This window comes from Narcine bancroftii, chromosome 6, assembly GCF_036971445.1.
Source record: "Narcine bancroftii isolate sNarBan1 chromosome 6, sNarBan1.hap1, whole genome shotgun sequence".
NCBI classification, from domain to species: domain Eukaryota; kingdom Metazoa; phylum Chordata; class Chondrichthyes; order Torpediniformes; family Narcinidae; genus Narcine; species Narcine bancroftii.
Window position 1 is genome coordinate 183,446,656 of NC_091474.1, and position 25,052 is coordinate 183,471,707.

General features: G+C 38.0%; 1 protein-coding gene and 1 pseudogene across 3 annotated transcripts in view; one reads left to right on the forward strand and one right to left on the reverse strand.

Moving 5' to 3' along the window:
- nkain2 (sodium/potassium transporting ATPase interacting 2) overlaps window positions 1-25,052 on the forward strand; it is a 544,966-nt gene that overhangs the window by 65,479 nt on the left and 454,435 nt on the right. The gene's annotated exons all lie outside the window — the stretch shown is intronic.
- Window positions 7,154-8,175, reverse strand: LOC138736899 (phosphoserine aminotransferase pseudogene; annotated as a pseudogene).

The following is a 25,052-nucleotide window of genomic DNA, read 5'->3' on the forward strand; positions in this document are numbered from 1 at the left end:
CCACCTCCATACCAGACAGTGATGCAACAAATCAGAATGTTCTCCACAGTATAGCTGTAGAAATTTGAAAGAGTATTTGGTGACATTCCAAATCTCCTCAAACTTGTCATGAAATATGTTGTTAAGAATGATGGAAGGCTACTGGGGAGTATCTCCTCTTGACATTTTTAGCTGAAAACCTTATAAACACTTAACGTTGCTTGTGCCTAGCACTGTGGAGCATTGGGAAGCTATGGAAAAGCTTGCTTTGTTTTTTTTCTGATTGTACGTGGGCATTGGCATCATAATCAATATTTTCTCTTGATTAAAGGTGGAAGGTTTGGTAAATATTTCGGAAGCATAGAGCCATTCTGGAATCTGGAAAGAATATTGCAGATAAACAGTGGGCAGCACTGTTGGTGAAGCTTAGTACAACACGTTTTCAATGCCAATGATTGGGACCTGGGTTCAAATCCCGCGCTGCCTGCAAGGAGTTTGTATGTCCTCAGATTTCCTCACACCCTTCAAAAATGTACTGTGGTGTAGCTTAATGGGGTGTAAATTGGGCAGCATGGACTTGTAGGGCTGAATTGGCTTGTTATATGTCTAAAGTTTTTAAGAAAAGCCAGGTGACTGATGAAATTGAAAGTAAGCAAGATGGGAAGTTAAATAATTTAGCAGGTTAAACAAGAAGTGGTTTTGAGTGAAGAGCAATAAATGTAAAGGCAAATAGCCAATGGAATTCTGGATGATAGATCAGATTAGTTTTACTTTCAAGGGATATTTGAGACAGTCTCTTTTAAGCGACTCTTCTGTCTGTATGTTGGATCTCCGCTTTTCTTCTTCTTTTGCTGGAATCACCCATTCAGATTTGAATGGAGTTTGTCAATTCTTCCTGTGACCACAGTGGTTTCTCCCAGGTGTGTTGGTTTTCTCCTACGCTTCAAATTCATGGAAGTTGTATAGTTAATTGCCTGTTACTTGTGGTAGAAAATGAGGGAAGTTATTGAGAATGTTGGAAAAATGGGATTAATCTAGGATTATATATTGGTGGTTGAAGATCAAGAAGAACTCAGACCAAAGGGCCTGTTTTGTGCTGTATCTTCTTATAACTTTGATCTTGATAATGGTAACATTGAAGGGAATATTATTGTGCACAATGTCTCCTTATATTATTCAGAATACTGTAATTTACATTGCTAAGATTTACAATCTCTAAGGATTGCAGGGGAGATGACATTTATACCTGTCATCCAATTACTGCACCGAGATTGTCAAGAAAAGTGGAAGTTAAATCTCATGTATTTAGTTCAGCCTGCCACTTGATTGTCAGTACTGGTGAGTCAGAATCAAAATCAGAATTGAACCCACATTTCAAAATAAATAAAATATAGGTAGTGCAAGAAAAAGACAAAGTGAGGTTGTGTCTGTAGTTCATTGTCATTCAGAAATTTGATGGTAGAGGGAGAAGAAGCTGTTCTTGTGCCACTGAGTGCTCATCCTCAGGTTCCTGTGGTATGTTTGGTGTAGCGGTTAGTGTAACACTGTTACAGCGCCAGTGATTGGAACCAGGGTTCGAATCCCGCGGTGTCTGGAAGGAGTTTGTATTTCTTCCCGCTCTGTGTGGGTTTTCCCTGGGCGTGGGGGTCTGGTTTCCTCCCACTGTTCAAAAACGTACCAGGGTGTAGGTTAATTGGTTGTAAATTGAACGTCATCGTCTTGTGGGCCAAAATGGCTTGTTATTGTGCTGTATGTCTAAAATCAGGAAACTATGGAACATAAATATTTGGCAGTTCAGTATGAGAATTAATATTGTCATGAAATTTGGTGTTTTGTAGCAGAATAATAGTGAAAACATTCATATTATAACCATTTTTCAACATTACTATAAATTAAAAAAATTAAAACAGTAGTGCACGAAAAGTAAGGAAGTGTCTTTAGTTCATTGATTATTCAGGAATCTGATGGCAGTGGAGAAGAAGCTGTCCTCGTGCCATTGAGTGCTCATCTTTAAGCTCCTGTACCTTTTTTCCCTATGGTAGCAGTGTGAAGAGGGCATGGCTTGGGTAGTGGGAGTTTTTGAGGATAGAGGCTGCTTTTTTAAGACACTGTCTCATGTAGATGTCCTCAATGGCCGAGCTAGCAACCCTCTGGAGTTTATTCTTGTCCTAAGAGTTGGCACCTCCATAAAAGGCAGTGATGCAACCAGCCAGAATCCTCTCCACAGTACACCTGTAGAAGCTTACAAGAGTTTTCAGTGATATATTGAATCTCGCAGACACCTCATCTTTATCTGTGATTGTATCAACATGGAGGCTCCAGGACAGATCCTTGGAGATGTTGACAACCAGGAATTTGAAGTTCATGATCCTCTCCACTTTTACTCCTCGTGAAGTCCACAATCATTCCCTTGGTTTTACTGACATTGAGCACAAGGTTTTGTCGTTACACCATTCAACGAGCTGACCTATCTCCCTCCTCCCTGCCCTTTGTCAGTCTGCCGACAACTGTGGTGTCGTCGGCAGACTTGTAGATAGCATTGGAATTGTGTCTGGCATACAGTCATGGATGTATAATGAATAGAGTTGAGTTAATGCCCAACAGTAAGTGAAGGAGTTTAGATTCAAAAATCATTCTACACAATCCTTGCTAAGCTGTTCAATATTATTTTCAGAACATGCTTGCATTACAAATAATGTCCATTGCCCTCAAACAATACATCACTGCAGTGTTAAAATCAGGGTGTGTAAATTCTCATGATTCTGAAGTTTTGCTATGTTATGTCATCCATTACTTTTAGATAAATGCAGTCATCGCAGTAGGACAAAATGAAGCTACAGCAAAACACTTCAGATACTGGAAATTGAAGCCAATAAGAAAATGATGTTCATACTCAGAATGCAAAATAGCATTTGTGGAGAAAGAAAAACAGTATTAACATTTTGGAACAATTACTTTTAATTATAATTATGTCCTGAAATATTTACCCATTTTTTAAGTATCTCCAACATTTTTTGTTTTTATGTCAAAACTTCTGTAAAGATATGGAATGTTACTGGCCCCCATCATAACAACCTTTTAAAAGTGCACAATTATGAGTGTTCCATCTGGCTGCGCCATTGTGTGGAATGGTAGCTGTGAAGCATCAGACCTAAAATAGAGAGAGAGAAAATCATTAAAACAGCCAAGAGGATCAACGGGGTCCCCTTTCCTCTATTTATAACATGTACTAGGAGCATTGTTTAAATAGGGATAACCCTTTCCATCTGGCACATAGTATCTTCAACCCAATACTATCAAGACAAAGGTACAGGAGCATCAACATCAGGGCTGGCCAAACTTTGTAATAGCTTCCTTCCACAGGCTGTGAGGCTGATGAATAATGAAACTATGAAAATTGTCTGAAATTTTTTTTAAATTTTGATTATGTGATCATTATGTATAATGTATTGTGTGTTTTTGTGTGTGCACCGTAGTCTGGAAAAATGCTGTATATTTGGGTTGTGTATGTGACAAAGTGGTGACTCTCTTGTCTTCTGTGCAGTAGATAAAGTTAAAGAATGTCATGTATGTTACATTCTAAAAAATGTAGTATTACATGACAATAATGGAATCTTTTTATCTTTCCAATTAGATTACAAAAAACTTGAAGTTGAAATCTGTTTGATATCAAAAACTTAATTAAAAGAAAGTGAATTTTTGAATGATTGATAGAAAGGCGCAATAAATCTAATTAAAATTTATTTGCTGTTATTTGGTCATTTAAATTTAATGCAAAAAGATACTGACTACATTATTATAGATTGTATTTTTCCCCACTAAATTTGGACCATTTTCCTTGGTGTAGTCAATGCATGGTAACATTTGTGATATCAGCTATGATATCTGATTTAAATAACATTTTTAAATGCAAGAAAGGTTAATTATTCAAACCAGAAATACGTATCTCCTTTTGTCCACAAGGAATTGAGTTGAAAGCTATTTGAGTATGTTCTCAGATGAGTACTTCACCAATCAGTTCAAAAGGATGTAAAATTAGCTGAATAATTGTATGTTTTACGGGCAAGGGAATTGGAAGTAATTTGCATTTGTTAATTGGTTCATTTTCTGTTTTCAAGTAAGCAAAGAATAGATTTATCAGCAGCTCTGAAATTTGATGATCTTTACAAGTTATGGTCAACACTTGTTGAAAATGTAAATGCATTGTGCCAAAATCTTATGATATTTGACCCTTTATGTACAGGGAAGAAATTAAGTAGTATGCAGTCCCAGACATGAATGCAATTCAGCAAAGTCCCTGCTTGCAAATTGTTTCTAGCTCCTAATTAATTATGCACAATGAGGTTGAGTCTGCACAGATGCTAGGAAGTCGTAAACATAAAAGCATTTCAAAACATTAATGCAGTAATATAAGGAATGGAGAACTGAAAATTTGATTGCCTAGCCACTCTATCATCATGTTAAAGTGCACTTGTACTTGTCTTTAAAACAATGAATTGTTGTAATTCTGGAACTGTAATGTTAGAGAATGGAGAATCTCAAAGATAATTTCTGAATTATTATTTCAGCCAGACATAAATTAGCATGGGATAAATAAGATTAGAGTAAAGAATATTTGGCTCATATTGTTAGTGAGACAGAAATTAAATCCACTTCATGGTCGCCAGTTCTGGGAAAACGAGAAGCTAAACTGTTGAGGCAGTTTATAAATGCATATGCTGAGACCATTGTTCCAACAAGCCATGAAGGTCAGGAATAAAACTACATTTTTTTACTTAAGTAGTTGGACTCGTGCATTTATAGTTCTCAAAATGTGGTAAGTAAATGATTAGAAACAAGGCAAGATGCAAATGTGGTAAATTTCCTGTGACAGGAAAATATGGAGCCTTCTGATGTACTTTCAAATTATCTGAATGCATTGAAAGTGCAGGAAAAAAAATCAGTGATCTGATAGTTATAACAGAGATGGCTGTAGCGTGATGGGACGTCACTATTGAAGGGAACATGAAATTTTGGAAAGACATGAAGTAAAAATCATATGAAGGAACAGCTTTGTGAACTTAAAGTAGTAAAAAAGGATGCCCTGTCTAGAAACCCAGATCCAGAAGCTTATTGAGTGGAGATAAGAAAAAATAAAGGCAAGAAGTCACTTTTGGGAATGATGTAAAATCACCTTTCCAGTAACCATGTGAAAGGACAGAGTATAAAAGGAAAAAAATCAAAAGAGGTTGTTTGAAAGATATGGTAATAAGCATAGGGAGGTTTGATTTGTGTATAGATTTAAAAAAGTTGGATGTGCAAAGGATGTGTCGCTGATGAGCATTATTAAAGCTAACCAAAGATCAAGCAATATTAGACCTGGCATAATGCAACAAGATAGGATTACTTAATGACCTCATCATAAAGGGAGAGATCATAACATTATTGATTTTTACATTCACTTAGATGAGTGAAGAATAGGTTCAAGGATAATAATTTAAACTTAAATAAGGGCAATTATGAGGTTACTAAAACAGCTAATTAAAATAAATTAGCTTAATTTTCGAATGTCTGTTAAAAAATGTTGCTATTAACGATATGATAGCAGGGCACTAAAAGATAGAGGCAATCGGGCAAAGTCAGCGTGATTTTGTGAAAGGAATATCATATTTGAGCAATTTATTGATGTTCTCAAACATATTCCTTGTATAAAAGATATATATCAGACAAGTGAGAACTGGTGTATGTACTGCTCATCTTTGAAAGAGATGTCATAATGTATCACATCAAAAGTTATGCAAAATAAAAGCTCAGGATGTAAGAGATAACATTTTGGCCTGGGTAGAAGATTAGCTGACTGATGTGAAACAAATGATAGATATAAAAAGATCATTTTGCAGTTGGCAAGTGTGAATAAATGTGCCATGGGGATTGGTGCTAGCACATAAACATTTTACTATTCATATTAACTACTTGAATAAAAGAATATGTGGTTGCTAAATTTATTAATGACACAAAAATAGGTTGGAAAGCAAATTGTGAAGAGACTAAATGAGTAGGCAAAGATCAAACAAATGGAATATTATGAGGAAAAATGTGAACTTGCTCATGTAGGCTTGAAAATGTTAAAAATGCTCCTCTGAATGGTAATGAGGAATATTTTGATTTATTTGTCTAATCCAAAAAAAAATTCTTTTTTTTGTGCTTGTATAGCTATTATACCTTTTCAAAAAGAATTTAAAAACAGCCAGCAATTGGGGCCAGGATTCGAATCCCACACTGTCTGTAAGGAGTTTGTATGTTCTCCCCATGTCTGCGTGGGTTTTCCCAGGGGCTCTGGTTTCCTCCCACCTTTTGAAATGAACTGGATGTAAATAGGATGGTATGGACTTCTGAGCTGAAATAGTCTGTTACCGTGCTGTATGTCTAAATTTATAGAACTTTGTGCCAAAAAGATATCTGGGTGCTTATGTGCATAATTCACAAAAAGCTAGGATGCAGGCAAAACAGAAAATTAGGAAAGCTAATAGAATGTATGAATGTTGTTGTCTATTATGGTATTTGTATTCAAATGCAGGGCAATTATCTTTCAATTACACTAGGTTTGAAGCACATCAGAAGTGTTATATAAAATCTAGCGACTACTATCCATTAAAAAAAAATCCACTCGGAGGGTACGTGAGCTTTTTACTGTGATGCATTCGAATAAATTCTTAACAAAGTCTAGATGAGTTTCAAATGGTTTATTAATTAACACAAAAAGACTTGTAACATCTGTTGTAATGTTCTTGAACGGGGTAACATTCGTGAACTTGGTAACTGTAACGTGTAATGATCAATCTTCTCAGTAACAATCAACAGAAAATATTGGAGCCTCACTCACCCTCCGTCTATCCTGCCTTATCAGTCAACATGCCCAAAACCCTTGCACACACGCCAACCCCCAGTGAATAGCACATGCGCACAAACAAATTGTGCAGCCTCCGGACCCTGGGACGCCACCAACGGCTACAGCCAAACGGACAACAGTAAACAATGAGCTCTTACACCGGCCCCTAATTATTATGTCTCAAATAATAATTGTACAATTATAAATAACAATCAAATACAGTAAATTCCAATATTATGTAGATCTTCTTTCTTCATTCTTTGTAGGCCAGAGGTTATCAGCACATATCCTTGAAAAGATTGATCTTTACCACCACTCTGGACCAGTAAAGTCTGTAGTGTGTGTACTGGGCAAGGAGCAAGGTCCAAAAAAAACCAACAAAATAAAGTTAGCCAGTTTTTGGGTTTCTTCCACTGTCACAGCATTAAATAAGGACATTTGAATTCCACTGACAGACCTGTGGCCCTTTAATGATATTATGTTACTTTTAGCAGCTTTGTCAAGAAACTCCCTTTCAAGAATACTGTCCCAATTTGCATTCCCAATGTGCACTGGAATATTCATTGTGCTTCTGCAGGTTGAAGCAGCCAGATACACATAGAATCCATTTTGATCTATCAATTTTGTGATAAATCAACTTTGATTTCACTGCACTGTTTTGGCCCATTGCTTCAGCACCCCAGAAATTTTGATCTATTGCAAGACCAATCCCATAATTTAAATACTGGAGGTTGCTGGAGTGTTGTACATAGAAGTGACTGGACATTCTTTCAGTGCATATCCCATAAAATCCTCTGTGATTAGTACCACAGTTATTCCAGCACATCTAATAATTTTCTGAGGACCAGCAAAATTCAAACCAACCCAAGTTTTGAAAGAAAACTTGAAGATCTGTCACAGACTGGCACAGTTCCCTTTATGTCTGGGATAAAGGGGAATTCCAGACCATAAACAGTCTTTTTGGCACAATAGAAAACATAGGAGGAATTTGGGTTCAAATTCCAATTGCTTGGATTAGGAATAGTTCTGTAAGTGTCAAGCTTGGGGTGCACAATATTACTTTTCCATATCTTTCTGCTTCACCGGTAGACTGGGCTCCAGTAACCACATAACCTGCTTTTAATCCAATAAAATTTAGTTCACCACTGAACTGTCCAGTTCCATCTCTCTGGAGAAAGATCACTGTAGTTTTCAGGAATTTTTAGTCGTTCTTGCAGGCCATTTTCTGCAGTGTTGACAATTTTGATGAAGGCTGCTGATCTGTGGCTCATTTCCAAAACATTAATTCCAAGCCCTTTGTAATGCAATAGCTCTTTCTGTGCTTGAAGCAGGACCGGTCACTGGAGATTTCCAGGACCAGCAGCAAAATTAAGTATTTGCTTCCTGCTACTTTCTATTGCAGCTGTGATTAACTTCCGATAAGTTAACATGTTTTCAAAAACAAGGACAACTTTCTCCATGTTCAGCCTCATGCAAGTCCTGATAAGATGTGTTGCTTCTGAAACTAGTTTGACTTTTTGGATATAGATTGCCTTTACCTTCACATTAGTTTCTTCTTCCTTCTTTTGAAGATTGATGGTATCCATCTCCATATTCTTGGGATTGTCATTCTTTGTACTGTCTTTATGTCATGGACCTCCATGATTTGGAAATTTATTTTTTTAGCATATTGATTTTTTTTTTCATTTCTGCACTCTGTGCAAGGCTTTCTTTATGCTTCTGTTTCCATTTCAAAGTTATACCATCTTGGGCAGCAAGCTCTTGTTTTACAGCTCACTTTGCAGAATCCATGTCTTTCTGGCTGTATTTTAAACTCCAATGATAACACCTTCAGCAGGAAAAGTAGATGCAAAACTGGCTTTTGGATCATTGAGGATAGATTGAGCATCAGGGATTAAGGGAGCCACATCCACCATTTCATGTTTAGGATGATGAAGAATAGATCCAGCTTTAAGATCCATAATGGTTCTAGTTGTTGGAACTTCCAGATCAGACTTTGGGTCCAAGGGGTTAACCAACTCCTTCACAGGGCTTTCCTTTAAAGAAATGCATAAGGATGCATTGTTGCATTTCCCTTCCTGGCCTTGACTTATACAGCACTATTGAGAGTTTGCAGTTCTTTTCACTGGCCCCAGTAAGACCACTTGTGAGAACAGAGGCTAAAGTACTGTTTTCAGCTGGTTCCTCTCTTTCTGCTTGCTCCTTTTCCATTGCCTTTCTTTGGTGGACATACAGCATTCTGGGATGCTTTAAACCACACGAGTTGCAGCTGAGCTGCTTCCTGTAATCTTCGCTGATGTGTGCTTTACAAAGACTGTGAAAACATGCACCATTTTCTCCTTATGTTCCCTCTATTCCAACTGTGGACACATCTTCAAAGCATGTTCTCCTCCACAGAACAAACAGCTCCTCACAGCAGACAAACTCTTATTTTCCTTAGTTCCTTCATTGTTTTCCTTATCTGCAACTGTCACGGTGGTGGTAAAGATGCTTCCTTTTATTCTTGGATAAGGCTCTGACTTGGACCTCCCCACATCTCTGCTCACTGTTGGAGCATCTTTGATATCGCTAAATACTGGCTCTGTTGCAATCCTCACTTTCCTTTCAAGGAAATCCACCATATCCTTAATGGCATTTAAATGGATTGTGTTTTTCCTGGAAATCAGAGGCCACAGTTCTCCATATATCCATCCCTCAGCTGGTAGGTCAACTCCTTATGATGACCAGCATATTAGCAGGCATGTCAAGTTCCTGGATGTAGTTGATATCTTCCATAGCATTACAACATCCTCTTAGAAAGAGGGTGTATGCTTGTAGAGCCTTTGGTGACATCTGGTTTTATTGTCGACCATGAAGGAGCTTTCATCATACAAGCTGTAGCAATTTTATGCTTGTCGCTAAAATGCTCCTGTAGTAAATACTTAGCCTTCCTGAATCCTTTGTCCAAGGCCATGTGTAGGCAACTCCTTACAAGTTTTCCTGGCTGTTTCATTGTGTATTTTTCTAGATAATAAAGACAATCTCTGGAGACTTTGTTCTTGCTGTCAGTACTGTGTTCAAAGGATTTAATGAACATTTGGTACAGAAGTGAGAACTTGAATCTCCTTCTTGGGCATGGCAGAGAGACACTGTAGCTGAATTAATGATGCAATGATTTTGTTTTGCCTTTCCATGACTGAGAATATGTTTTTCTAGTCACTGTTGCTGGTAGCTGGAGATGTCACATATGCATGTTCATTGGATTTCTGATGCTTGTCTGGAGTATCGAGGGAGCTGTGGTGAAAGATTTGATTTTAGCTACAGCTCTGTCTGTAGTTATTATTGGTGTTTGTGGATTGGTAACACTGCTCTGGAAGGATATGTCCAAGTGTATGGATGCCTTGTAATTGAGGTACAAAAGGATCTGCCTTAACATTAAATGTTTTCTTTTGCTGTCGACCTTTCTCAAGATATGACTCCATCCCATCAGACACCTCAGATAAGTTACTTTGAACACCGGATCCCTTTGAGGCTCCGAGTACCATCACTTTGGCCCCAGTAGCAGCAATGTTTGCTGCTGATCCTCTTTAGCTGCTCTTCCTGGCTCCTCCTGCTCTTCCAAAGCATGTTTATCCTTAGGCAATTTTTGTCGTATAACAAGGGCACCCATTTCAGCCTCGGCCTTTATACATGTAGATACAGTACTGGAAACTCTGGAGCTTGATCCAAAAGAACTTTGTTTTCTTCTCCTGCTTCCAACATTTGACACACTGTCACCTGGTTCTATTTCATCATGCATGTCAGATGTTGCCTTAACACCAGTTGGAATTGCGCATCCTTTGCATCCTCATCACCACCATTTTGTGACACTTCTTCAGCCATTTACAAGTTGCTGACTTTAAATTCAGTCTATGTCTTCTGCAGTGGTTTGAATTGCTCCTCAGTGATGTCGACAGCAGCACTGGCAGACATTTTTAAAAAAACTTTATTTATTCGTTCAAAAGACAAATAATATATGACATATACAGCAATTAAACAGAATATGAGCATTTATATAAATATATATATATATATATATATATATATATATATATATATATATTAAAAAAAGAACCTCCCCCCCTTCAGCCAACTCTCCTAAGGAGAGCCATAAAAGAAGAAAAAAGAAAGAATATTAAAGAAAAAGTTAAATATACATATTAAAATCTAATCAATATAAATTGAAATTAAATATTCTGAGTATAACAGCCACTTATTAATAAAAAATTATAATTATCATGTAAAACATACATAATTTTTTCCATTATTAAATAATATTTCATCTCATTATGCCATCTATTAATATCAATCATATTTGTATCTTTCGATGTACTAGCAATACATTTTTTCACTACGAATAAAGCTAAATATACAAAAGCAAGCTGGAACTTATCTAATCCCAAACCTTTCAAAGGTTGCAAACTACCCAATAAAAATACTGTTGGATCTAAAACTATTTTAATTTTATACAGGTATTCTAAAAAAGATTGAATTTTCTTCCAAAAAGATTGTATGTATATATATATATATATACATAATCAAATAGCATGAAAAAAAGTTCCAACCGTATCACCACATCTAAAACACAAATCTGATTCATTAAAACCATATTTTTAAAATTTTTCAGGTGTCAAATATAATTGATGTAAAAAAATTGTAATTCTTTTTTTCTTTGGCTTGGCTTTGCAGATGAAGATTTACGGAGGGGTATGTCCATGTCTGCTGCAGGCTCGTTGGTGACTGACAAGTCCGATGCGGGACAGGCAGGCACGATTGCAGTGGTTGCAAGGGAAAATTGGTTGGTTGGGGTTGGATGTTGGGTTTTTCCTCCTTTGTCTTTTGTCAGTGAGGTGGGCTCTGAGGTCTTCTTCAAAGGAGGTTGCTAACACCAAACTGTAAGGCGCCAAGATGCACGGTTGGAGGCAATATCAGACCACTGGAGGTGGTCAATGTGGCAGGCACCAAGAGATTTCTTTAAGCAGTCCTTGTACCTCTTCTTTGGTGCACCTCTGTCTCAGTATCCAGTGGAGAGCTCACCGTAGAACACAATCTTGGGAAGGCGATGGTCCTCCATTCTTGAGATGTGACCCACCCAGCGCAGTTGGGTCTTCAGCAGCATGGATTCGATGCTTGCGGACTCTGCCAGCTCGAGTACTTCGATGTTGGTGATGAAGTCATCCCAATGAATGTTGAGGATGGAGCGGAGACAGCGCTGATGGAAGCGTTCTAGGAGCTGTAGGTGATGCCGGTAGAGGACCCATGATTCTGAGCCGAACAGGAGCGTGGGTATGACAACGGCTCTGTACACTCTGATCTTTGTGTGTTTCTTCAGGTGGTTGTTTTTCCAGACTCTTTTGTGTAGTCTTCCAAAGGCACTATTTGCCTTGGCGAGTCTGTTGTCTATCTCTTTGTTGATCCTTGCATCAGATGAAATGGTGCAGCCGAGGTAGGTAAACTGGTTGACCTTTTTGAGTTCTGTGTGCCCGATGGAGATGTGGGGGGGCTGGTGGTCATGGTGGGGAGCTGGCTGATGGAGGACCTCAGTTTTCTTCAGGCTGACTTCCAGGCCAAACATTTTGGCAGTTTCCGCAAAACAGGACGTCATGCGCTGGAGAGCTGGCTCTGAATGGGCAACTAAAGCGGCATCATCTGCAAAGAGTAGTTCACGGACAAGTTGCTCTTGTGTCTTGGTGTGAGCTTGCAGGCGCCTCAGATTGAAGAGACTGCCATCCGTGCGGTACCGGATGTAAACAGCGATTTCATTGTTGAGGTCTTTCATGGCTTGTTTCAGCATCATGCTGAAGAAGATAGTAAAGAGGGTTGGTGCGAGGACGCAGCCTTGCTTCACGCCGTTGTCAATGGAGAAGGGTTTGGAGAGCTCATTGCTGTATCTGACCCGACCTTGTTGGTTTTCGTGCTGTTGGATAACCAAGTTGAGGAACTTGGGGGGGCATCCGAGGCACTCTAGTATTTGCCAAAGCCCTTTCCTGCTCACATTGTCAAAGACTTTGGTGAGATCAACAAAGGTGATGTAGAGTCCTTTGTTTTGTTCTCTGAACTTTTCTTGGAGCTGTCTGAGGGCAAAGACCATGTCAGTCGTTCCTCTGTTTGCGCGAAAGCCACACTGTGATTCTGGGAGGACATTTTCGGCAACACTAGGTATTAGTCTATTAAGGAGAATCCTAGCGAAGATTTTGCCTGCAATGGAGAGCAGCGTGATTCCCCTGTAGTTTGAGCAGTCTGATTTCTCGCCTTTGTTTTTGTACAGGGTGATGATGATGGCATCACGAAGGTCCTGAGGCATCTTTGCTTGGTCCCAGCAGAGCATGAAAAACTCATGCAGTTTGGTATGCAGAGCTTTTCCGCCAGCCTTCCAGACCTCTGGGTGGGTGGGGGGGGGTTCCATCCATACCTGCTGCTTTGCCACTTTTCAGTTGTTCAATTGCCTTATATGTCTCTTTCCGGTTAAGGACCTCATCCAGCTCTAGCCTCAAGGGTTGTTGAAGGAGCTGGAGCAGGGCGGATTCTTGGACTGAGCAGTTGGCACTGAAAAGGGATTGGAAGTGTTCTGACCATCGATTGAGGATGGAGATCTTGTCGCTGAGGAGGACTTCGCCATCTGAGCTGCGCAGAGGGCTTTGGACTTGGGGTGAGGGGCCGTACACAGCCTTTAGAGCCTCATAAAAACCCCTGACGTCGCCAATGTCAGTACTAAGCTGGGTTCGTTTGGCAAGGCTAGTCCACCACTCATTTTGGAATTTTGCAAAATATTTACATTTTGAAAAATTGTAATTAATCATTGCATAATGTGCATTTATCAATCTAGTTTCACTATCATAACAGATATCTAACCAATCATCTTCAGAAAAAATAAAACCAATATCCGCTTCCCATTTAATTTTAGATCTATCACAACCCTTTTTATCCATACCATCCTGTAATATTTGATACATAAATGAAATATAACTCTTCTCTGGTACCTTCATAAGAAAAGTCTCAAATTTAGTCATTTTAGGTAAAATCATATCTCTACCAAACATACATTTTACCAAAGATCGAATTTGATAATAAAGAAATAAAGAATTCTTATCAATACCAAAATCTTCCCTCATTTGATTAAAAGATACAAACTTACCTTCTTTAAAACAATCTCCCAAATTTTTCACACCTTTAAATCTCCAATGCAATAAACTTTGATTATGTATTGAAAAAGAAATGTTGATTATTATACAACAGAGTCAAATCCAATAATTTACCCCAAGAGCCTATCATTTTATTTTTCTTTATCCATAACTTCATTAAATGTTTTAGTATAGGCACATTATATTGTTGTAACAAATTTATATTCCACCTAAACAAAAATTGATGTATTTCAAATTCAGAAATACTTGCCATGTCAATTTTAGCCCAACTAGGAGGCCGTACCAAATCTATCAATGAACTAATATATTTAAGTTGGGCTGCCTCATAATAATTTTGAAAATGTGGTAAATGTAGCTTACCACATTTATGTGGCTAACTCATATTTCCAAGTTAATTTATTCAAAGCTACTCTAGAAACTTTACCCCTCCATAAAGACTCCCTAACCATTTTATTTAAATTTCAAAAAAAATTTTAACAAGTAAATACGGAATAGATTGAAACAAATATTGTATACGCGGAAAGATATTTATCTTATTCATATTTATCCTTCCCATTAAATTAATAGGTAAATCTTTCCATTTAATCAAATCAGTTTTAATTCTTTTCATCAACGGAGCATAATTTAATTTATATAAAGATTGATAATTAACATTCAAAATTATACCCAGATATTTAATTTGATCAGTCCACTTCAAATTAATAATATTCTTATAAACTGAATAATCTCCTTCACTTACCAGTAATATTTAACTTTTTCCCCAATTAACTTTATATCTAGAAAGACTTCCATATTGTATTAAAAATTCGTTCAAATGCAAAAGTGACTGAGCTGGGTTTATTAAATACACCAATACATCATCGGCAAATAAATTAATTTTATACTCCTCATCTAAAACTTTCATACCTTATATCTGTGTATTTTGTCTTATCAACTGTGCTAAAGGTTATTGAACCTAACGCAAACAAAGCTGGTGATGAAGGACAACCTTGACGAGTTGATCGAGTTAACTTAAAAGATTACGAAATCAAACCATTCATCAATTCTCTAGCTACCAGTTTACTATAGAGAGCCCTAATCCAACCAATAAAAGAAGGACCAAACTTAAATTTCTCCAAAACATTAAACAAAATTTCCATTTAACTCTACCAAATGCTTTTTCTGCATCTAAAGATGTCACCATTGGGTGATCTAAAGATTGTCAAAATCTATTAATCAAACTAATCACATGCAAAATGTTATGTGAAGCATGTCTATTCTTTAAAAAACCTGTTTGATCAATATGAATCAACTTTGGTAAAAATTTAGCCAATCTATTCGCTAATATTTTAGCTATTATTTTATAATCTATATTTAACAATGAAATTGGTCTATATGAAGATATTTTCAAAGGATCTATCTGTTTTAGGAATTACTGTAATTAAAGCACTAGAACAAGACTCAGGTAATTCATAATGTTCTCCAACTTGACATAATACATCCCCAAACATTGTAGATAAATCATCATAAAAAAATTTATAAAATTCAACCGAAAATCCATCATCACTAGGCGATTTACCATTTGGCATTTCCAGCATAACCATTTTAATTTCAGAATCAGTAAATGGTTCTTCTAACTCCTGTATATCTCCATCCTCTAATATCGGTAAATTCAACTGTGATTTTAATAAAAAAAGATCAATCGATCCAGTTTCCTGTTTTCCTTCAGATGTATAGAACTTTTTATAAAGTGAATAAAATTCATCATTAGTCTAATGAGGTTTATAAGTAATAAGAGAATTCCATCTAACAGCATTAATAGTCCTTGATATCTGTTCTTTCTTTAATTGCCATGCCAATACCTTATGTACTTTCTCACCCCATTCATAATACCGTTGTTTACTCCTATTTAATCACACATTCAAATTGATAAGATTGCAAAGTATTACATTTCAATTTCAGCCTAGATAATTCTATTTTCTGATCTTCTGTAGCATCTTTCTGAAATTCTTTTTCTAACTCATCGATCTGTTTCTTTAATTCAAGACTCTGATTTAATCGATTCTTTTTCTATTTTAGAAGTATAACTAATTATCTGTCCTCTCAAATAGGCTTTCATAGCATCCCATAATACAAACTTACTTTGAACAGAATTAGAATTTTCTTTAAAAAAAATTAATTTGTTTTTCAAAAAATCAATAAATTCAATATTTTTAACAACATTGTATTAAATCTCCAACGATAACGTATTTGAATTTTCTCAAGTTTCATATGTAAAATATAAAAGAGAATGATCTGAAATCACCCTACTTTTATATTCCACTTGTTGTATTTTCCATTGTAAATGTGCCAATACTAAAAAGAAGTCAATCCTTGAAAACGATTCATGTCTAGATGAATAAAAGGAAAAATCTTTCTCTGTCAGATTAAGACATCTTCAAATATCTACTAAATTAAGATCTTTCATTAACATTTGGACCTGAATTGCCATCTTGGATTTTTTAACTTTCTTCATAGATTTATCAAATAAAGGTTCCAAAACACAATTAAAATCACCACCAACTAAAATATTATCATTAGCCTGACCCAAAGATAAAAATGCATCCGAAATAAATATTTCATCATCTGCATTTGGGGCATAAATATTAAGTAAAGTCCAAAATTCACTAAAAATCTTACAATTCAATTAAAGAATACATCCTGCCTTTTCCTCCATTGATTGTAATCAAAAGATAAATTTTTATGTAACAAAATTGCTACACCTTTAGCTCTAGAATTAAATGAAGAAGAATATACATGTCCAACCCAGTCCCTTTTTAATTTCACACTTTCCTTCACATTCAAATGTGTTTCTTGTAAAAAGGCAATATCAATTTTCATTTTCTTAATATACGCCAAGACTCGCTTAGTTTAATCGTACTATTTAATCCTCAAACATTAAAAGTAGCAAACCTCAACTTTGACATATCTACTATTATTAAAACTAAAAAAAATAAAAATAAAAAATTAATAAAGAAAAAAAAGAAACCCCCCCTTCAAAAAAAAACTACCAAAAGGTAGTAATCCCCTAAACAAAAATTGGGTGTGGGTCACCTACCAGTGGCTGATGACTAGTAAAGAACTTAGTGCAGATCTCCTCCTCCCCAGCCAAACAGTCAGTAACATAATAACAAAAAAAATAGAATACAAAAATTCTTCTTTTCATCCAGAAGATTCCAATCTCGAAGATCCCATTTCAGAAGGAGGTGGACTCTTCCCATTCCGGTTTTTCCCATTTCTGCCATTTCTTCCGTTTCCAGAGCAACTAGATTTTTCTTTAGGAGATAATGGTGGACTACGTCTATGTCCTCTTATATCTGGAAATGAATCAGCAAAAATCATTGCTTCACGATCAGTTTCAAAAAACCGAAATTGATAGTCTCCATAAAACATCTTCAACACTGCAAGGTAACAAAAAGTAGACTTATAACCTTTACACCACAAAACTTCTTTAACTGGATTGAATCTTATCAATTTGAGCTGGCCAGGGAAACTAAAACGAGAGGACACAGTCTCAAGATTCGGGGGAGTAGATTTAGGACAGAGATGAGGAAAAATAGTTTTTTCCAGAGAGTAGTGAATGTTTGGAATTCTCTGACCAGGGAAGTGGTTGAGGCTGCCTCATTAAACATATTTAAAATTCAGTTAGATAAATTTTTACATGATAGAGGAATTAGGGGATATGGCGAGAAGGCAGGTAGGTGGAGTTAGGTCATAAATGAGATCAGCCATGATCGTATTGAATGGCGGAGCAGGCTCGATGGGCCATTTTTGGCCTACTCCTGTTCCTACTTCCTATGTTCCTATGAATCGACATGGATGTTGAATGACCTCTTGACTCAAATCAGGATTTAAAAAAAAGACTCCGCTATTCTGAATCAATAATGGGGTTTGTTGTTGTCTCGCATTTTGTACTGCAAGTGGAAGTATTGCTTCTCTGTCCAAATAACTCAAACATCGAATTATTACCAGTCTCGGTGGTTGACCAGCTGAGGGTGTTCTTCTTAAAGCTCTATGGGCTCTTTCCAGTGCCAATCCCCCAGAAAAATTCTTGCCCTAATATTTGCAGAATCCACTGGGAGCTGCATGGAATATGGTCACTGGGAGCTGCATCGAATATGGTCAATGGGAGCTGCATGGAATATGGTCAATGGGAGCTGCATGGAATATGGTCAATGGGAGCTGCATGGAATATGGTCAATGGGAGCTGCTTGGAATATGGTAACTCGGAGCTGCATGGAATATGGTCACTGGGAGCTGCATGGAATATGGTCACTGGGAGCTGCATGGAATATGGTCACTGGGAGCTGCATGGAATATGGTCAATGGGAGCTGCTTGGAATATGGTCACTGGGAGCTGCATGGAATATGGTCAATGGGAGCTGCATGGAATATGGTCACTGGGAGCTGCATGGAATATGGTCACTGGGAGCTGCATGGAATATGGTCACTGGGAGCTGCATGGAATATGGTCACTGGGAGCTGCATGGAATATGGTCACTGGGAGCTGCATGGAATATGGTCACTGGGAGCTGCATGGAATATGGTCACTGGGAGCTGCATGGAATATGGTCACTGGGAGCTGCATGGAATATGGTCAATGGGAACCTTCCCAGCTCATCGGTGAAAAAACTGCTCCTAAAAAATCATCTTCAGCCAGACTTGGCCTTGATGGACATCGGGGCCAAAGTAAACAAGTCCATGCACCCAGTGAGGCCAAGCAGGGCCTTGACATCCTTCTCCATTACAAAGAAAAGTAGTGCATGAGAATTCCCTTGTATCCGGCATTGCAACTGTACAGTGCCAGTGGAAGGAACTTTACTGCCTCCATAAGGCAGATTTGGCACATGGTTGTACTAGTTCCTTGACTTTTAGTTGTTGGAAAGTTTTTACTGTCATGACGTTGCACTTTGCACCGGTGTCTATTTTAATCTTGGCCATTTTTCCATTTACCTCCATGGACATAAATGCCTCATTATTGCTTCTGATGTGGGCCGTCGTTCCTCCTGACATGCCATTGACCTGGTATTCGTCATCTGGGTCACCCTCTCTGTCTCTGTAGCCTGGCTCCAGTAGATTGACCACCCTCCTGGGCCTGGTCCATGCAGAGGCTCGCTGCCTGGACCTACAACACCTGCTATAGTGGTTTCGTCTTCCGCAGTTTCGACGCAGCTGGCTACTCTGGGCACATCTCCCATTTTGGAAAGTGGTCTCCCCTGCAGTGGCCACACCCATTCCTGGGTCTGGAGCGGCCTGTCTGGGGAACTGAGCATCCTCTTTGATCCTCTGGCCACTGTCTGTTCGCCAGTCTGGCTTGTACCGTGTCAATACTTGCAGTAGGGTACTGTAAAGCAGTCAGTTTTCTGCTGTTCTCCTCAGTAGCTTCATAGGTAAAGCATGTTACAATGGCCATCTGCAAAGTTAGGTTGCCCTCTCGCAATAAGGTCATCACAGATTCCGCATATTATATGGTCTCTAATCAGTTCATCAATAAGCGTGCCAAAGTCGCAGGTTTTGGCTTTAATTTTTTAGGTTGCTCACATATGAGCATATGGACTCGTCAGGGTTCTGGTCCCTTTTATTAAATTTGTGTCTCTCCAATGTTACATTCTTCTGGGGGTTGCACATCTCCCTAAACCTTCGTTTAAGGCATTCGTGGTCCTCCCTCATTTCGGCTGCACGGATCATGAGATTCCCTTCACGCATTTCACCTGCGTAGACAAAGGGCCTCTCCCTTTCAATGGCTTCCGTGCCTGCCAAATTTAACAAGATGTATGCCCTGGTACTTGCAGGCTTGTCATTGTGCGCTGTTGCTATAAAAATATCATATTCCTGTTTGAATGTGCGTCAGTTCTCGCCATGTTTCCTTCGAACACCATGGGGTCAGGCCATCTAAACACGCCGGCCATATTGAGGTTTCACAAATGTGGTTTGAATTACTCACTGTGGTCCTGCTTCAGTAATGAGTAGAGTCAGTGGATGCAATGAACCACAACAAATGCTTTACTGAGCAAGGTAAACTTATTTACATTACTGGGAAGGGGGGAGAGTTTGCAGCTTGTGTCTACAGCCTTCTGTATACTCCCTACTTAGCAACCCAGTACTCTGCACATGCTCAGTACACCACTGTAAATACGGAGGCTGCAGCGTGATTGCAGCAGGAGTAGAACAGCCATAACAACAGCTGCCTACAACTAGGAGCTGTTCCATCAGTTGTTGAGTACGGAAGACCATTCCAAATTTTTACCACCCTCTGTGTGGAGGGAATGCTCCTTATCTTCAACTTCTCAAACAGCAGAGATTAGTTTATCATTGACAATTCCTCTTGAAATCATGAAAACCAATCTGATTATTCTTTTGGATTCAAAAATCTTGGAAGTATAACTTTAAATTTTGAAGTACCTTCTTGTGTCTAAATTTGTACTTCTTCAAATTTATTACAAAGGGTTCTTTCTCTATGCACCTTCCATTGGAGTCCTGCATTTATTACAAAGGGTTCTCTATGCAACTTCCATTGGAGTTCTGCATTTATTACAAAGGGTTCTCTATGCACCTTCCATTGGAGTCCTGCATTTATTACAAAGGGTTCTCTATGCACCTTCCATTGGAGTCCTGCATTTATTACAAAGGGTTCTCTATGCAACTTCCATTGGAGTTCTGCATTTATTACAAAGGGTTCTCTATGCACCTTCCATTGGAGTCCTGCATTTATTACAAAGGGTTCTCTATGCAACTTCCATTGGAGTCCTGCATTTATTACAAAGGGTTCTCTATGCAACTTCCATTGGAGTCCTGCATTTATTACAAAGGGTTCTCTGTGCAACTTCCATTGGAGTCCTCCACCTATTTCTTTTTTTTTAAATTCATCCCATTAAATTTCTTCCATATGCTTCAGGTGCATGGTGAGAAAAAAACTAGTGCCCATGACTAGAGTGCACAAAATAAATGAATACTCTAAGTTAGTTAATGTTTTTACTGCTTGTCCCTTTTCATGGTGATTTGCAGCTATCTGATATCATGGTACACAAACTTACATTTGGATTATGAATAATATTCTAGAATTGTACAGTCATTTACTGAATTACTGAATTCAATTACTGAACTCAGTGAGATTTGTAGGAACAGAACCATTGAGCAACTTCATTGTTTCATGTGATGAAAATAGGTAATCACTTCAGTGCTGTCACTCTTCAGTGTGTCGATGGATCAAGCAGTCATTACATTGAAATGCAAACCAACCATTGAGCACAATGGTTTGAAACTATTGAAGTCTCTTTTTTCCACTAGGAAAATACTAAAGATTTAAAATTTCACAGAACATGTGGACTTGATTGACAGGATGAGCGATTATGAAGGATCCTCAAATTTGGCTGTCCTAAAAAAAAATGTCATTGTTCTCTGAATCAACAATTGAATGAAATTAATTATGGAATTGTGGGACATTTTATTTTGAGAAATGCATTAATCATTGGAAATGTCAAGTCAATTGAAATATGTGTCTGACATCATCACTCTGCATCATTCTCTATCTAATCTATGATGACATACAAGTATGGTCCTCAACAATGGTTTCACCACAGATTTCATCCCCGTTCAGTTGATAGCAGTCTACCAACTCTCTTACTCTTCCTTGATGCAGTACTTCACCTTACATTTAATAAATCTGCTGGAGTGAAATAAATTTACATTGGGTCCTATCTTAATCTCTGCCCAGAACCAAAATCATTGCAATCTTAGTTATTTAGTTACAGTTTAAAGATAATAATTCAAACAATTCTTGGTTCATTCACTGAGGAAATGGGCATAAAACTACATATCGTGAAGAGGAAGGCCCTCCACTGACCAGCCTGTAGGACATGATCTACAATGAGGTTCTGTACAATGTGGTTCACTTCCCATATCTTGAGAACACCTTGCATTGGGGACAGAGATAAATAATAAAACCCAGCACCATCACCAATATTCAAGGTCAAAGAACTCAAATACAACTCCAAGCTCATTGTGTAGTGAACTGTACAAGTTCAAGTAATGCTACTCCAGGAATACTTTCTAAATTTACTGGATTACTAAATGAACCATTGTCAATTATCTTTCCCTGAAAAAATGAGTGTGTTTTGGAGCTTTCATACTCCTTTAACCAAGCTCTTCCAAAAGAAGTTACAATATAACACTGACCATCGCTGGGTGCTGCTGTACCTGCTCCTACCTGGTTCCCTGAGGTCACTATTGCTGCTCCTGCTTGGTAGGCATAGGTTCCTGCTCCTCCTGGGAGCTCGGTGTCGGCACTCCAACTCCATGGGCTGTCGCCTCTGCTGCCTCGTAGGCCAAGATTTCTGCTCTCGCCTGGAATATGGTGTCATTGTTCCAGCTCAGTGGGGCGTTGCTGCTCCTGCCTGGTAGGGCAAGGTTTTTTTTACTTACTGTCCTGGGTAAACTTGTACCTCTCACTTTGTTCGTTTTAGATTGGTCACAGTGTTTGAGCTACCGAAATAAAACAAAGACACACGCCAAGAGCACTTCAATTTATACAAATCTTTATTACTAAATCTAAAGCTGATTTCAAACTACAATATGCAAGCCCTTCCCAATTATACTTATCAATGCCTGGACTGGTCCCAACTGCCGAAGCAAGGCAACGACCGCACACTTGTAGTAGGTTGCCGGGGCGCCGATAGCAGCTTCTCCACCTCCCCCGACTGGGATGTTGGTTGGACTCTAGAAGTTGTTCTTCTTACTGAGAGATGTTGCCACTCCTCAGAGAGTCTGAAACTTCAGCAGCAGGACCATGGCTTATATTACCCAAAAGCTGCTTTCCCAAGCACCTATTCCCAGCACAAAAAAAAGATAACCAAGCAGCCTAGGCTTCTATCAAATACCACAACTTTCTAGCTTATCACTTTGAATACAATGATTTACTTAGCTTAAAGACATCTAGCTTATCACTTCGAATACAATGATCTACTTAGCTGCAAGGTCTCGCTTGACAGTCTGGGACCAACAAAATCCCATAAATCTCAAACAGCAACCGGCTAACAAGCAGGAAGATTAAACATTCTTGGTACCAGATGTCTTTTTGTCAGATAACTGCATCTCTGGGCCCCATGGTGGAATTTAGCTTATGTCTGTTGATTCTTACATTATTCCCAAAGTAGGTTACTAATACTCAGCCTTGCATAAGCAAAACCATGGTTTAAATCCTCCATTACACTTACTTAATTTGCAGCTTTGTTACTTGTGATTGGGGTGTTTTAAAATATTTTGAGTTGTTCCTGGGAGGCCTGGACAGCCCAAAAAATGGGTGTTGATTATAAGCTGGATATTCCATAAAACCTTTAAAATTAGGCTTACAAATGGGGTTGATGTATGCCGAAATATACAGCACCTTAAATGCTCTCTGAAGTGTCTGACCAAGCCACTCAGTTCAAAGGCAATTAGGAAAATCAATGAAAGCGAACCTTACCAAGAATCCTGAACAATGAATAATAAAACAGTTTGGGATGACAGCATTTAGATACTGGTCTGAAAATATTTACATAAGTGAATCTATTATAATCACCTGCAAAAGAAATTACCAGAGTATAAATCTGTAAGATCAATGGCTCTTTGGGGACACAGACAATACTGGTTTGTACACTTTTGATATTGCGGCTGCTTGACACAAAAAAAACTGGTGACTTTTTGTGTTCAAACTTGTAATCTCTTCCAACTAAGAATACTTTTTCTTCGTAACAATTGTTTGGTTTTCATGATTCTTCAAAAGAGAAGAAAACTGAAAGCCTTAATATCAGGGAAAATGTTAGAATTGCAAGACCAGGACAACTAGAAAAAGTCAAGGTAATTAAGCAAAGTGGTGAAATGAAAGGAAAATCACATATGTCTAAATTATTGGAATCGTTAGAGGAAATAACACCCACTGCATAAAAGAAAACTGATGGATTTATTAAATTGATGGACAAGTTTCAAGAGTAAACTTCTACCTGTAGTAGATGAATAATAGTTGTGTGATTTCTTATCAACTGGGTTTTCAAACAAGAAACCATAATAACATGGTTGAGCTTTTCACATTTGTTTTTTCTTAGCAGCATATTCCACTTTATGGCAATAACTGCCATAATAGCACTTCTAAAAGTTTTTATTATTTTAATGATGCTAATTATTTATCATATCCTGGTATTTAACTCTTCCTCTAATTCTGCTCACAGCAGTATCTTGTGTTCTTTCTGCACTTATTAGTCATGGAGTTTGAACAGCATTGATGCAAGTCCTTTGACCCACCGTATCAAAATTGACCATCACACCTAATTTCACTTGACTACATTAATTCCATATTCCTCTGTGCTCTGCTTGCTTTGAAAGTGAAAATGAACCAAGCAGCAGCTCATTTGATTTCACTCTCAAAGGCATTGAGGAAGCTTTGATCGGCAGTTGGCAGAGAGGCACAACAGTTAGTGCAGCTGCTTCACAACTCCAGAGACTTAGGTTTGATCCTGAACTTGGGTGCTACCTGTGTTCACTTTGGTATTTCTTCCCATGACTGTATGGTTTTCCACCATGTGCTTTAGTTTCTTTCACTTCTCAAAGTTAATTGACATTTATTTTATTTAGTGACTTTTGTTTTGAGCCCTGTCTTGATGCTCCTATAACAAATATGAGGTTCTGTGACCTTTTGTTTATGAATTATGGGGCAAAGAGGAGGTGTTTGGAGTCTCAAAGTGCATAAAGATGGATAAATCCTTGAGATCTTGACCAAATATATTTAAGGACACATGAAAAGCAAAATATTGAAAGATATTGATGGGGCTCTCGCAGAGATTTTTGTACCTTCCTCAGCCATGGGTGTGCAACAGGAATACTGGAGAGTAGCTAATGTGGTGCCTTTATTTGAGAAGGACTGCAATAACAAGACAGGGACATAAAAAGTAAGCCTAAAATCAGTGGTGGGAAAGTTACTGGAGGGGATTCGTTGAAATTGGTTCTATCTATATTTGGAAAGCAAGAACTGATTAGAGATGGTCAGCATGGCTTAA